The 14227-nt window shown below is 35.5% G+C and overlaps 1 protein-coding gene across 6 annotated transcripts in view; it reads left to right on the top strand.

The window, feature by feature from the left end:
• The window catches only part of TCF12 (transcription factor 12), a 390369-nt gene that overhangs the window by 222985 nt on the left and 153157 nt on the right, over nt 1–14227 (top strand). The gene's annotated exons all lie outside the window — the stretch shown is intronic.

Genomic DNA, 14227 nt, shown 5'->3' with positions numbered 1-14227 from the left:
TGAATGATGGTGCCACCTTAAAGCTAGCTTGTTTTTAAATGTAGCTTACAGTAAGCAGGACAGCTGACATTTTATTGACCATTTTGGTTTTTTGTGGACTCTAAAGAAACATCAATCAGTTGTATGCAAAAGATGTTCTTTTTTTAAAATTTTAAAAAAATTTTGCACAAATCTAGAGAAAGGGGAGATATATTTCTAGACAGCAGCATAAACCTTTACTCTTTGGGGTAGATTTTCTTGATTCAGGTTCTCTAGGATGTATTATTAAGGGCCAGTTGAGAAATATATTGATCAGTATTTGCAGTTAATGGTTATCATAAGGGAGCCTTCCATTTTCTTATGAATTATTATCTTTTAAACAAACAGAATTTAGATCACTACTGTTTATGAATTAAGACTAGACCATTAAAGAGATTAACTTTTTCCTGATATTGATATTTTCTGGTTGGTTTTTTTTATTATTAGTTATTAAGTAGTAGCAGAAAAACAGACTGCTTGCTCTGTGTTAAGCTTGTTGCTGATAAACATTACCTGCATTAACTCATTAAATTTTCACAACGACCTCTAAGGTGTAGGTATTGCCTCTATATTATTAGTCATCTTTTTCAGATCAAGAAATTGAGGTTTAGCGAGTTTAGGTAATTCATCCAAAAGTCACAAAATTAATAAGTCATGGAACTGGCATTTAAACCAAATACTGTCTGATTCCAAAGCTGCTCTCTGAACCTTTTTCTTTAATGCCTTTAAATACAGCTTTGTATTCATAGTAGTTAGTGAAAGTGCAGCTTGCTGCTTTGCTTTTCAAAGCATTTTTAGGAATGTTTTTAGTAATATGTTTCCTGAGTTAGGGGGAAAGGTTCAAACATAGGTGCTTTCATTTAGGATTGAACTTTGGAATCAAGAAGGAGAGAAAATGTGTTTTCTTGGCCACCCAAGGTATGTCTGGTGGCAGCAACTTTGAATGCCATTCAGTCCCTCCTCATTTGCTGAGATGTCACCACTCTTACCTTTGTGGGTTTTTTCCTATATATCATGATCATCAAAATAACAGTTTTGACATTGTTATTCTGTTAGGGAACAAGATAACTTCAATTCAATATTGATTATTTTTATTCATACTTCTATAAGCCAAAGGAATAATTGTCTTTTGTATTTTCATAAGAGTGACTTCACATCATCCATTTAAAATGACTACTTGTTCATTTAAACAATGAGCATGCTTTATTGGGCTTATCTGCTAGATTTGGGGAACTAGGACACCTGATCTCTGTTCATCTTTTTCCTGGTACCCTGAAAACTGCTAGGTAGAGACTTTGTCAGGCCACAAAGGGAGTCATACTATTAGGAGAAATTTCAAGGTCCTCTGTAATCTAGCCAATCTTCAAATTAGTAAATGGAAGTAACTGCCGTTATCTGACCTGATGTAAACTACACAACTAATTAGTAAGAATTTGAACTAGAATTCTAGTCTCTGACTTGAATCTTGTGTCTTGTTCTAGTCTAAGATATCTTCATTTAGAAGGAAGTCAGACTTGCTTTCTAAAGTGAATTGTATGTGATAAGCTATCAGTGAGATTATCTTGCCAGTTACCTCTGTGGAGTAATATAATAATTCCTTTGACTAATCACGAGATTTATTTCCCAAAGGAACTGACCTCTGTTCTAGTAAGTGTATTTTTGTAAAATGTGTATTCATTCTTTTAGACTGTAGAAGATATAATCATTTTTAGCCTCATGTGGGCAAAGCATGATACTCAAGTTTGTAAGTAAGTAAACACCCATGTATCCAGAATCCAAGTATGAAATGTAGTCTTCTATATGTTTTTTTATGAGAGACAAAATGATAATATTAGCATCAAAAATTAATTACCCAAACCAACTTTTAGTGTTATCAGAGGTCAGTTTAGACTCTCTGAGTTGCCTTGCACTGGTTTCCGTGTGAACCCTGGCTCTAGTGATTGATGTTCCTAATGGGATGTAAGGATCTATAAGGTCCCCAGCTGCCCAGTGAATTATCAAATAAAGCTGCTTTTTAAAAACAGATTTACACCCAGCCTTGTTCCAATAAGGATTTGAGTTGACTGATTTCCTTTTTATAACAAAACATATTTTTCCTTTTTTTTTTTTTAAATTAGATCCTGTCTGCATGGTATGTGGTTAATCAGTTATGCACAATACTCAGTTTTCAAGGATATCCTAGCCTACAGCCTCTCTGAAAAATGAGCCAACAGGAGCTCTGTGAATGCTACCTAACAGAGCATGGCACTGTGCCTTGGTGGCATTCTAGCAGTGTTTTCTGGAAATTGTTCTATTTATCTTCTCCTATAATTATGCACTGTACAGTGACACCCCTCAAGCCCTGGGAAAACATGAGAAAAATAAAGCCAATGAAATATATGTAAGTTTTATTCATGGTCACCTAATTTTTATTTGCATTTCAGTTTTAGTTAGGTTAGTTTAGAAAGATGGAATGCCTTTTTATCCTTCATACAAGATTAGCAACTTCCTTTTTTATTTTCATTCTCCTTTATCTCTTTCAGGCTTACTATTGTTTAACAGTTGCTTTGTGTAAGATAGGAGACTTACACGCCAACTTTGATGTGAGAGAATGGATCATGTTGCCATTGATCTGTCTGAACAGATCAGCCATCTTCTAATAGGAAGAAGTTTCTAGCTTCAGGTTGTTTCAGCCCTGCATGCCTTGCCTAGCCTGCCGTGTAAAGTCAGTTGCTTCACTCCAAACAGCACTGTATTAATATGCACAACATGACCATTTTCAGTAGAAGGTTATTAGAATGCTAGTTTGTATCCTCTAGTGAATGAAATGATGTGTGATTATGAAGTCATCAGGCATGGACCAGTAAGACTCCAGAGAGCCTGCCCCCTTCGAGGTCCTCGGGGGGCCATTGATTGGTGGCCATGTGTTTGTGCCCGATAGACTGTGAAATGGTGTGTTGCTACACGGCTGTGTTGCACCTGCGCCCCACCGAGGTGATTGATTGGTTTGGTCATGTGGAATGTTCCCATCTGGTCTGCAGTAATGTGGTTTTTTTTTTTTTTTTTTTTTTTCATCTGTGAATAGCAAGTGCTGGCTGGATAGTTACAGCAAACAGTTTCAGAGGCTAAATAATCCTTTTCCTCTAAGAACAAATTGGGATTTGAAGGAGTATGTTTTTGCTTGCCTTGTTTTTATGAAGGTAGTCATTCTCTGTCAGGTTCCTACCACTTCTCTCTAGGATGTTATACTCCTTTCTCTTTGACCTGTTTTCACCTCTACCCTTCATACTAGATTTAAGTGTACTTTGTATATTTCTAATTTGTGCAAATCTAAAGCAAAATCTGCTCTTTTTTGCTGTTTGTTGTTTTGACATACCACTTGAGGTGGTTTGCAGTTTTTAAAAAGATGGTTTCTATGATCATAATTGGATTATCAAAGTACCGATGTATTTTTAAGCCTTCATTTAACCTCACAAAAGTAGTGGTTTATTTATTGAAAACTACTGATGTTGCAGTTTAAATGTCAAGAAATTATTTATTACATTCTTTTTAAAAAAGATTCTATGGTTATATTGGGCGGTCTTGTTTGATATTTCTTAATCTTAGTCCTTTTTCATAATTGATCTATTCATTCCACCTAATGACTAATTACATATCAGAGCACATCATCAGCCACATTCATCATAGTAGAATGTAATAATCAATGACATTTCAACAAAGGAAAAAATAAATATGCAAATAAGGCCTCATTAACATTTGCATGAGTTGTTTGAATAATCACGTTGCTGACAAGGCTGTAATTAACAGAAATTGATGCTGAGTTCAGTATTTGATAGTGTGTTTTCTCAGCGTTTTATTGTTGTCACTGCGGGGGCTGAAATGAAGTTCTGCTCTACTTATACCTTGACTGGAGTTTGATGTGCTGGGCTATGCCAGGTACTAAAGGCTTCCGGGAGCCCTTGATTCATCTGTGACCTACACTTAATGCATATAAAGACACTTTATTTAAATTGCCTTATTTTTTTAATGAGACACTGTTAGATTTTAGCAATTATGAAACAATTGCAGAAAGAAAACAAACATGAAATTTTAACTCATTCATTATTTTGCCAAAGATGCTTTATATGAATCAGATACTGTAAGACTAAGATTTAGGTTTGTTCATACCATGGAAAATTGATGTCATTAAATTTTGTTTTTTCTTAAATATGGCCCAGTGGATCACGGTCAAGGAGTTGGAGCATACTGTAATTGAAAATCACTTGCTTAGGAAAAAAAATCTAATTATAAAATGTACACTTTTTTTTAATAACTCTGGTCTCCCACATTCCTCCTCCTTTTCCTGTACTGTTTCCTGTTTTTGTCATGGATATTAACTGAAATGCACTAAACACAATAAAGCTGTTTATGTCAGTTTTTTGGATGACTGCAAGTGCTGATTATAACAAGTTTAAGGAATTTCCTTTGTTGAATGTGTACCCGTGCCATATGGCTCAACATGGAACATTAACTTGACAGGGATAATGGATTGTGGTATATGGAGACAATTTTGCCTGCAGCTTTACTATAACTCATTCTGGTTGGGGATCACAGGTTTATAGTATGGGATGCAGCAAACATCCAGATGGATTTACTTTACATAAAAGAGTTGCATTTCTTTTTATTTCCTCTCTGTAATTGGAAAAAGAACATTTTTTTAAAGAAGCAAAATATAAAGAAGTAAACAAAGAAGGAAGATTGTTCAAAAAAGAAAAATGGATTCCGTGCAGTCTTTTGTACTGTGCTATGAAAGAGACGATTTCTGTGTATACATAGCACATTGCTTTAAAGTCATGGTTTACATTAGCTTGTATTATTTATTCTTTTTAAAGAAATGTCTAAAATGAATTTTCCTTTTATAGGATTAGAGAATTGTCTGTATCAACCTTCTTATAGTCTAGTGTTTCGGGTTTGTAGACCCAAAGGAGCAAGCAGTGTCATTTCTGAAATTTGGTATTGCTTAAACAGCAGCCCTCCATGAAATGAATTGAACTTGTTAGATTTAAGATAGAAAAACCTTTTTAAAAGTGTATCCAGTCTTGTAACTGAAATATCTTATAGATAGTAAAGGATGAATTTTGTGTTTTTTTGTTAAACAGTAATAAAATATGTAACTGTAGCTCCTTGATTTTGTATACTTTATCTTTTGAGAATAGGAGAACTAAAACCACTTTGGCAGAATGATCAGTGTAATCAAAGGTAAGTTACCTATAGAATAAATGCTCAAGTACATTGTTATTAAGAACTGATGTGTATTTTAGCTCAGAAGGAAAAAATTTAGAATTTTTTTCATGAAAACAGTTTCTTGAGCTAAGAAACTTGCTTATTTTCAGTTTCTTTTTACATCATTCAGATCTTTTTAAAATTTTCCCCTGTATTTAGGTGAAATGTAGAACTGATATCATCAATTAAATCATGCAGAGTCCTACATTTTTCTGCCTAAGTAAAACTACTGATCCATGATTTTGAGCTAGGATCTTTTGATATATTAGGTAATGTGCCCTCCCTGAGCTGAGCACAGGGGGGTAAAGAAATGTGGTTCCTGCACCCTCTAAACTCTAACTCTCAAATTACTAACATTTTGAAAATTTATTTTGAGTATTTGAGACATACAGAGGAATCAAAAGCTGAGCTTTTTAATCATCTTTGCTCTCAGAAAACACTAGAAATCTGAAGGAAGATTAGCCATATGGAATACCATGCTGGGTTTTGTTTTGTTTCCTTTTGTTTTTGCTCTGAGGAAACATCTTTTCTTTATTCGTCTTACAAACTCACACTGGTCTTTCAGAACAGTGGGTTGAAGATTTAAACATAAAACAGTAATATCCTCATGCTATAGTTATGTCACATCTTTTTTAATAGATCTGTAGGTATTTCCTATCTCTGTATTCCAAAATATAAAAAAATGGATTTCAATTTCCAGTGTTTTATCTTACATTGGTAACCTGCATAGAGGAAAAAAAAATGTGAATTTTCCCTTTAAAAACAGTAGAGTTTTGAGGAACATCAAAATCATTTATTTTAAATTTGAGGGCTTCTTAAATTATGTGTTACTTAGCATGTGCTTACAAATAAAACACATGTTTTCTAATATTAAAAAGATTGGGTAATGTATAAAGGCTATGTGATATAGTAAAACCCTGTTCTTTTTTCTAATTTGGTAAAAGTTTGACACTAATGATATGAAGGGCTTTTATTGTATTATTTTGAAAAATGGTATACAGTATTCAAAGAAAATACTTTTGAAAGTTGCTAGTCTAAATTGTATGTCTAAATTTACTATTTTAAAAAATATTCTTGGATTAACTTAGAACATTGAAACAAGAATTTTTGCACCATCCATTGATAGTGGTGATGACATTGCTTCTATAATACAGTGGTGCTGTAACTACTATCTAAATTTGTTTAAATTATAGAGTATGATAATTTTATAAAAGTTTTTTAATATGGCAGAAGTTACAGTTTGAGGTACTCTGCTTTTTCTTCAGTGACAGTAAAGTGTTCATTATAAAGAAGATTTGATCTCAAGAATATTGCCATCAGTTCACTTCCCTGAAAGCTCAGGTGGTAAAGAATCCACCTGCAATCAATCCCAGTTTGATTCCTTGGTCGGGAAGATCCCCTGGAAAAGGGATAGGCTACCCACCATCAATTCTACTTTTTTCTTCTCTTTTAGCAGGCTATCCTTAAGCCAGTTCCAGTTTTCTTTTTACCTGTTAGCATCAGTGGATGACTAAATATTGGACCTTGATGCTCATGTCTAAATTAATAGTTGAGCACTTTCTGAGGATTTCTGTTTTTTGGGTTGTTTTTTTTCCTCTAACACAGTTTCTCTGCAGTTGGAACTGACTTGTATTGCTTAAATCAGGTTTTGGAGAGTTTCCCCCTAAGCTTGGAATTGGCCTTCACTTAAGCCCTTTGTTTTATTCTGTGTTATTAAACCATTCCTGGCTTACAAAAATCTTTGGAAAGTCAATGCACTTAGGATAGCTTGGAGAGTTTGCTGCCTCCAGTGGAGGTTCAGGTAACTGTACAATACAAATAACCAAATCTATTTTGTATCTAAAACATCCCCAAATGATACAGCTTTTATGGGTGTTAATCTTGTGCATCACCTTTTTAAGCCACTCTAGCAGTTAGTTCTAAGAGAAAAGAAAAAGGTTTATTTCAGAAATGACATCATCAAAGGAATTCATTAGGATTGAAACATGGATATAGGCAAAAAGAGTTGGGATTAGAAGAGACCTAATCACACTTAATTAGATTAAAAGATAAAAGCAGGTGACAAAGTATTGTTGCTGTAGTCATATCTTGGAGATCCTGTGGTTTTGGTTCCAGTCCATTTGGTTCCAGACCACTACAGCAAAGCAGGTGACATGAATTTTTCAGTTTGCTTGTGCATATAAAAGTTACTTTTTCACTGTCCATTAGGTGTACAACATTGTTATGTCTGTTTTTAAAGATGTACATACCATAATTAGAAATACTGTACTCCTTTAAAATGCTAATTATTATCTGACCTTTCAGCTAGTTATAATCTTTCTCCTGGTAGAAAGCATTACCTCAGTCTTGATGTCTGCTTACTGATCCAGGGTGGTAGTTGCTGAAGGTTGGGTGGCTGTGGCAAATTGTTAAAATAGCAGTGAAGTTTGTTGCTTTGTTTGACTCTTCCTCTCATGAACAATCTCTGTCACATCCAGTGCTGTTTGATAGTATTTTACCCACAGTAGAACTTCTTTCAACTTTGGAGTCAGTCCTCTAAAACTCTGCTGCTGCTTTTTCAACTAAGATTATTCTAAATCTCCTTGTTGTCATTTCAGCACTCTTTCACAGCATCTTCACCAGGAATAGGTTCCATTTCAAGAAACCACTTTTTTGATCATCCATTGAAGTTTTTTTCCTCCATGAAATTGTAGCAATTCAGATGCATCTTCAGGCTCCGCTTGTAATTCTCGTTCTCTTGCTTTTTCTGCCATCTCTGAGTTACTTCATCCACGGAAGTCTTTAATTCTTCTAAGTCATCCATGAATGTTGGAATCAACTTTTTCCAAACTCTTGTTTTTGTTCATATTTTGACCTCTTCCTATGAATCACAATTGTTTTTAATCCTTTCCAGAAAGTTTTCAATTTACTTTGCCTAGATCCAGCAGCTAAATCACTATATATGGCAACTGTAATCTTATAAAAATGTATTTCTTAAAGAAGACTCAGAAGTCCAATTTTCTCCTTGATCCATGAATTGCAGAATGGATGTTGTGTTATTAGCAGGCATGTATATCTCCGTTAAACTTGTATATGATGTGAATCTTGTATATCTCCATTAAAACTCTTGGATGACCGTGGGTACGTTGTCAATGAGCAGTAATACTTTGAAAGGAATTATTTTCTGAGCAGCAGGTCTCAGCAGTGGGCTTATCCAGGCTTTGTTGTTCTGTTTGTAGAGTACCAAGGGAGCACATAGAGTATAGGCAGTATAAATTCTTAAGTGTCCTAGGATTGGGCAACTGCTCAGTGACCACTGACTTAAGCTTCAAATTGCCAACTACATTAACCCCTGATAAAAGGGTCAGGCTGTCCTGCAAAGCTTTGAAACTAGCCATTGACTTCTCTCTAGCCGTGAAAGCGCTACATTGAAAATCCATTTAGTGTAGTTTATCTTTATTAATGATCTTCTGGATAACTTGCTACAGCTTTTACATCAGCACTTCCTGAAACCTCATGATCCAGCCTCTGCTAGTAGCTTCAGACTTTTCTTCTGGAGCTTCTTTACCTCTCTCTATCCCAACCTTCATACAGGTGAAGATAGTTAGAGCCTTGCTCTGGATTTGGCTTTGGCTTAAGGGAATATTGTGGCTGGTTTGATCTTCTCCCCAGGCCATTAAAACTTTCTCCATATCAGCAGTAAGGCTATTTAGCTTATCATTTGTGTGTTCACTGGAGTAGCACTTTTAATTTTCTTCAAGAACTTTTCTTTTGCTTTCAGAACTTGGCTAACTGTTTGGCACAAGAGGCCTACCTTTCAACCTATCTCAGCTTTTAGCATACCTTCATCACAGGTTAAATCATTTCTAGCTTTTGATTTAAAGTGAGAGACTTGCAGCTCTTTCATTCACTTGAACACTTAGAAGCCATTGTAGACTTATCAATTGGCCTAATTTCAGCATTTTTGTGTCTCAGGAGGTAGGGAGTAGGAAGGCCCAAGGAGAAGGAGAGAGATGGAGAATGGCAGGTCAATAAACGCATAATGTTTATAGATGTTGTCTTACATGGGCACAGTTCATGGTGCCCTGTAACAATCACAGTGAGTAGCATCAAAGTTCACAGATCACCCTAACAAATAGAATAATAATGAAAAAGTTTGAAATATTGCAAGAATTACCAAAATGCGGCATAGAGACATGAAGTGAGCAAATGGTGTTGGAAAAATGGTGCCCTTAGACTTGCTCAACACAGCATCGTAGCAAACCTTCGATTTGTAAAAAAAGTACAATATCTACAAAGTGCAATAAAGTAAAGCACAGTAAAATGAAATGTGCCTCTATACATAAACAAATTGTAAGTTGTTAAAATAGTTTCTTTTTCAGGTGCACATTACCAGTTGATATATTACATTACTAAGAATTGTTCCATTATTAAATGATCAAAGTTTTCTATTTAGAGTATTCTAATATTTCTGAAATTCTGAAGTTTTGAGTAAGTGAATTTATGATTGTATTAACTCATAGCTGAAGTCATTTAACTCATTTTAATTGAAAGCCTGAGTTCAAATTTAAGTTATAATTTTTGAAAAGACCTTGAGAGGTCCTTTAGCTTAGATTGTGTTTTGATCACCCAAACTCAAATTAGTTTCTTTCTCCACATTTTAATGTCTTTCTATTTCTCTCCTCTCCCCATTGCTCTCTAGCTATCCCTCTCTCCCAGTAGTTTTTTCTCTTGTTTTGGTATTCTCTTTCCTTTGGTATTTACTTCCTTTCTGCTCTCAGATTTCTTATTCTTATGTACCACATGAAATGATGATCTTTGATAAACCATTTATGGGTTTTAGTTAATTACATGCACTAAATTTCAAAAGTAAAGGCCTCATGTTCTATCATATGGATGTTTTTTGAAATCTTAATAAGTGTAACATGATTGCAACTGTCTGTCTTTAATATGCCCCCACATAGTTTTAGGGTGTTAGTAGTGACTGAAAAGTAGATTCTAAAGAAGTAAGTTACAGCTTTGGCCATACTCATAGAGAAAGGTACACTTACTGTCTTAGTCCACTTGAGCTGCTGTAACAAATTACCACAGAGTAGGTGCCTTGTGAACAACAAACATTTGTTTCTCCCAGCTGCAGAGGCTGGGACATGAAAGTCCCAGTTTGGTCTATGAGGGCCCACTTCTGGGTTACAGACTTCTCATTGTATCCTCACATGTCAAGCCTCTTTATAAGGGCACTGATCTCATTTATGAGAACTCTGCTGTCATGACCTAATCACCTCCCAAAGCTCCCCCTCCTTATACCATCACCTTGAGAGTTAGATGAGTACCGTAACAATGCTCACTTTAGAAAATTTGGAAATTATAATAAGCTAAAAGGAAGACAGTAAACTTCATTCACTCATAATCCCATCATTCATTCAGTGTTAACATTAACACTTGGAGTATAGTAGAAATTTTCTTTCCCATAGGAATTTGAAAGTTATTCTTTTTAACTAAAAATTTATTTCTCAAAAAATTAAAAACAAGCCAGTAGCCCCACTTCTTGATATACACTCCTCCGAAATTAAAAGAATCTCAGATATTTGTACACCCATGTTCATAGATGTATTAGTCAAAATAGTCACAAGGTGGAAGCAATTCATGTCCCCATCAGCAGATTACAAAATGTGATATAAACATACAATGGTACATTATCCAGCCTCAAAAAGAAAAGAAATTCTGACACATGCCCATTGATGAACCTTGGAGACATTATGCTAAGTGAAGTTAAAAGACAAAAAGACAAACTACTGTGTAATTCCACTTATATGATGTATCTTGAGTAGTGAAATTCAGAGAGATAGAAAATAGAATGATTGTTACTAGGGGCTGAGAGTAGGAAAGAATGGAGAATTACTTAATGGTTATGGAATTTTAGTTTTATAAAATGAAAAGAATTTGGATAATGGTTGTACAGTGTAAATATACTTAACACTACTCAACTGTACACTTAAAATTGTTAAGATGATAAATATTATGTTGTATATGTTTTACCACAAGTGAAAACACACAAGCATTTTAATGAAACAGGGATAAACTATATCAATGTATATTCAGTCACCAGTTTTCTGAAGTAATAACAAGGTCTGTCTTTAATGGATGGGACAATTTGATTGGGTTTTAGATTACTTTTCTTGTTTAAAACCCTCCTGTAGTTCACCAAATGAAAATCACAGGGGGTGAATTGTGAATATACTTTTAGCAGGAAAAATAATGTACAAAGTTATGGTAAAAATCAAATATTTTTAGAGCAGTTGTGTGTATTCCTTTAGATTTTTATGGATTTGGTCATCACTCCCATCTTTTGCAGCTGTCTCGCTACTGGAAATCATTGGATGATGATTTAGGGGCAGCTTCCTCACACATCGAACCTCCTCACACATTGACCACATTTTGACAGAAATAACTACCTTTCTTTTTGCATTTTCATTTTGTCAGTTTATAGATTTCATCTAGTTATAGAATTACAATGAAAAGTACGATTTTACTTTATTTTATTTTTTTTATAATAGTCCTCATAGAAAAACTTTATTGGAAAGCAAGGAAAACTACCAAGATATGAATGAAGACAAAAATAAAAAAAGTTCAGACATAACATGTATGACCTTGGTTTAAGTGGAAATGGAACCCTTTGGTGGTTTGTAATTAGTGACCTATATTTTCACTTTGTGGCACTGCTGCTGCTACAGCTAAGTCGCTTCAGTCATCCGACTCTGTTCGACCCCATAGATGGCAGCTCACCAGGCTCCTCCGTCCTTGGGATTCTCCAGGCAAGAATACTGGAATGGGTTTCCATTTCCTTCTCCAAAAAAGTACGATTCTAATAAAAAAAGTTTCAGTTCAGTTCAATCACTCAGTCGTGTCCGACTCTGCGACTCTGTGAACTGCAGCATGCCAGGCCTCCCTGTCCATCACCAACTCTTGGAGTACACTGAAACCCATGTCCATTGAGTCGGTGATGCCATCCAACCGTCTCATCCTCTGTCGTCCCCTTCTCCTCCTGCCCTCAATTCTTCCCAATATCAGGGTCTTTTCAAATGAGTCAGCTCTTTGCATCAGGTGGCCAAAGTATTGGAGTTTCAACTTCAACATCAGTCCTTCCAATGAACACCCAGGACCGATCTCCTTTAGAATGGCCTGGTTGGATCTCCTTGCAGTCCAAGGGACTCTCAAGAGTCTTCTCCAACACCACAGTTCAAAAGCATCAATTCTTCGGCGCTCAGCTTTCCTTATAGTCCAACTCTCACATACATACATGACTACTGGAAAAACCATAGCCTTGACTAGACGGACCTTTGTTGACAAAGTAATGTCTCTGCTTTTAAATATGCTATCCAGGTTGGTCATAACTTTCCTTCTGAGGAGTAAGCATCTTTTAGTTTCATGGCTGCAATCACCATCTGCAGTGATTTTGGAGCCCCCAAAAATAAAGTCAGCCACTGTTTCCCCATCTATTTGCCATGAAGTAACGGGACTGGATGCCATGATCTTAGTTTTCTGAATGTTAAGCTTTAAGCCAAGTTTTTCACTCTGCTCTTTCACTTTCATCAAGACACTCTTTAGTTCGTCTTCACTTTCTGCCATAAGGGTGGTGTCATCTGCATATGTGAGGTTATTGATATTTCTCCCAACAATCTTGATTCCAGCTTGTGCTTCCTCCAGCCCAGTGTTTCTCATGATGTACTCTGCATAAGTTAAATAAGCAGGGTGACAACATACAGCCTTGACGTACTCCTTTTCCTATTTGGAACCAGTCTGTTGTTCCATGTCCAGTTCTAACAGTTGCTTCCTGACCTGCATACAGGTTTCTCAAGAGGCAGGTCAGGTGGTCTGGTATTCCCATCTCTTTCAGAATTTTCCACAGTGTATTGTGATCCACACAGTCAAAGGCTTTGACATAGTCATTAAAGCAGAAACATGTTTTTCTGGAATTCTCTTGCTTTTTCAATGATCCAGCGGATGTTGGCAATTTGATCTCTGGTTCCTCTGCCTTTTCTAAAACCAGCTTGAACATTTGGAAGTTCACGGTTCACGTATTGCTGAAGCCTGGCTTGGAGAATTTTGGAGAAGACTTAAAACTAGCTCTTGGTAAGCATAAAATTCAACTGGTTCGAGTAGAAACGTGAGGGTATTAAGAGAACAGCCTGTCAACCATGACATTCAGTATGCTGTAGAGATCAATCACTATGTATTCTAGAGAGAGTATAAGGGCATTGGTTAATCTGGAGAGTTTATTTATCCAATTTATTTCTTTCTAGTCTTTTTCCTTGCATACTTTTTCAGAGAGGAGAATTTAGCTAATTCAATCTTGTATTGGGCTTTTTCACTTAATATTATATGATAAGCACTTCCCATAAACATGATTTTGAAGGATTCTCTGATAATCTACTATGTAGTATATCATGTGGTATAACTTTCTCCACTTCTCACTCTTTGGAACCATTTAAATTGTTCATAACAATTTTGTATTGAACATCTTTTATTTGTAAAATTTTGTCCTAACTTGGTTATTTCCTTAGCATAAAATTTTAATATTAAGAAATTGCTTGTTCCAAAAGTATGAGTGTTTTGAATGATTTTCAGATACACGTGTTGTTGATACATCTGATTCACATAAAATTATTCATCATTTTCTCCCTAAACACAGACATTAGAGAGAACCCAGTGCCTGAGATATATTTATTGAGTCCTCAGTGGATGTTTGTTGAGTATATGCAGTGCTCTTTTTCATTAGATCCTAGCATTTCGTCTTTCTTTTAAATAGGCAAAGCCACTTAGACACAGTTTATTTCCTCTTTTGTAATTGGTTTCACGAGTCTCCCTTATACATACATCGGTTTCCTCCTCTCACCCCCTCTTCTTTTCTACTCTTCCCAGTTCTTTTCTACCTGTTCTCTGATACATTATGTAACAGGCCTCATCTACCCAGCTTTCTTTTACAATTCCT

The sequence above is a fragment of the Odocoileus virginianus genome, chromosome 6, assembly GCF_023699985.2.
Source record: "Odocoileus virginianus isolate 20LAN1187 ecotype Illinois chromosome 6, Ovbor_1.2, whole genome shotgun sequence".
NCBI lineage: Eukaryota > Metazoa > Chordata > Mammalia > Artiodactyla > Cervidae > Odocoileus > Odocoileus virginianus.
The sequence above is the reverse complement of the archived record's forward strand: the minus strand, read 5'-3'. Positions and strand labels throughout refer to the sequence as shown.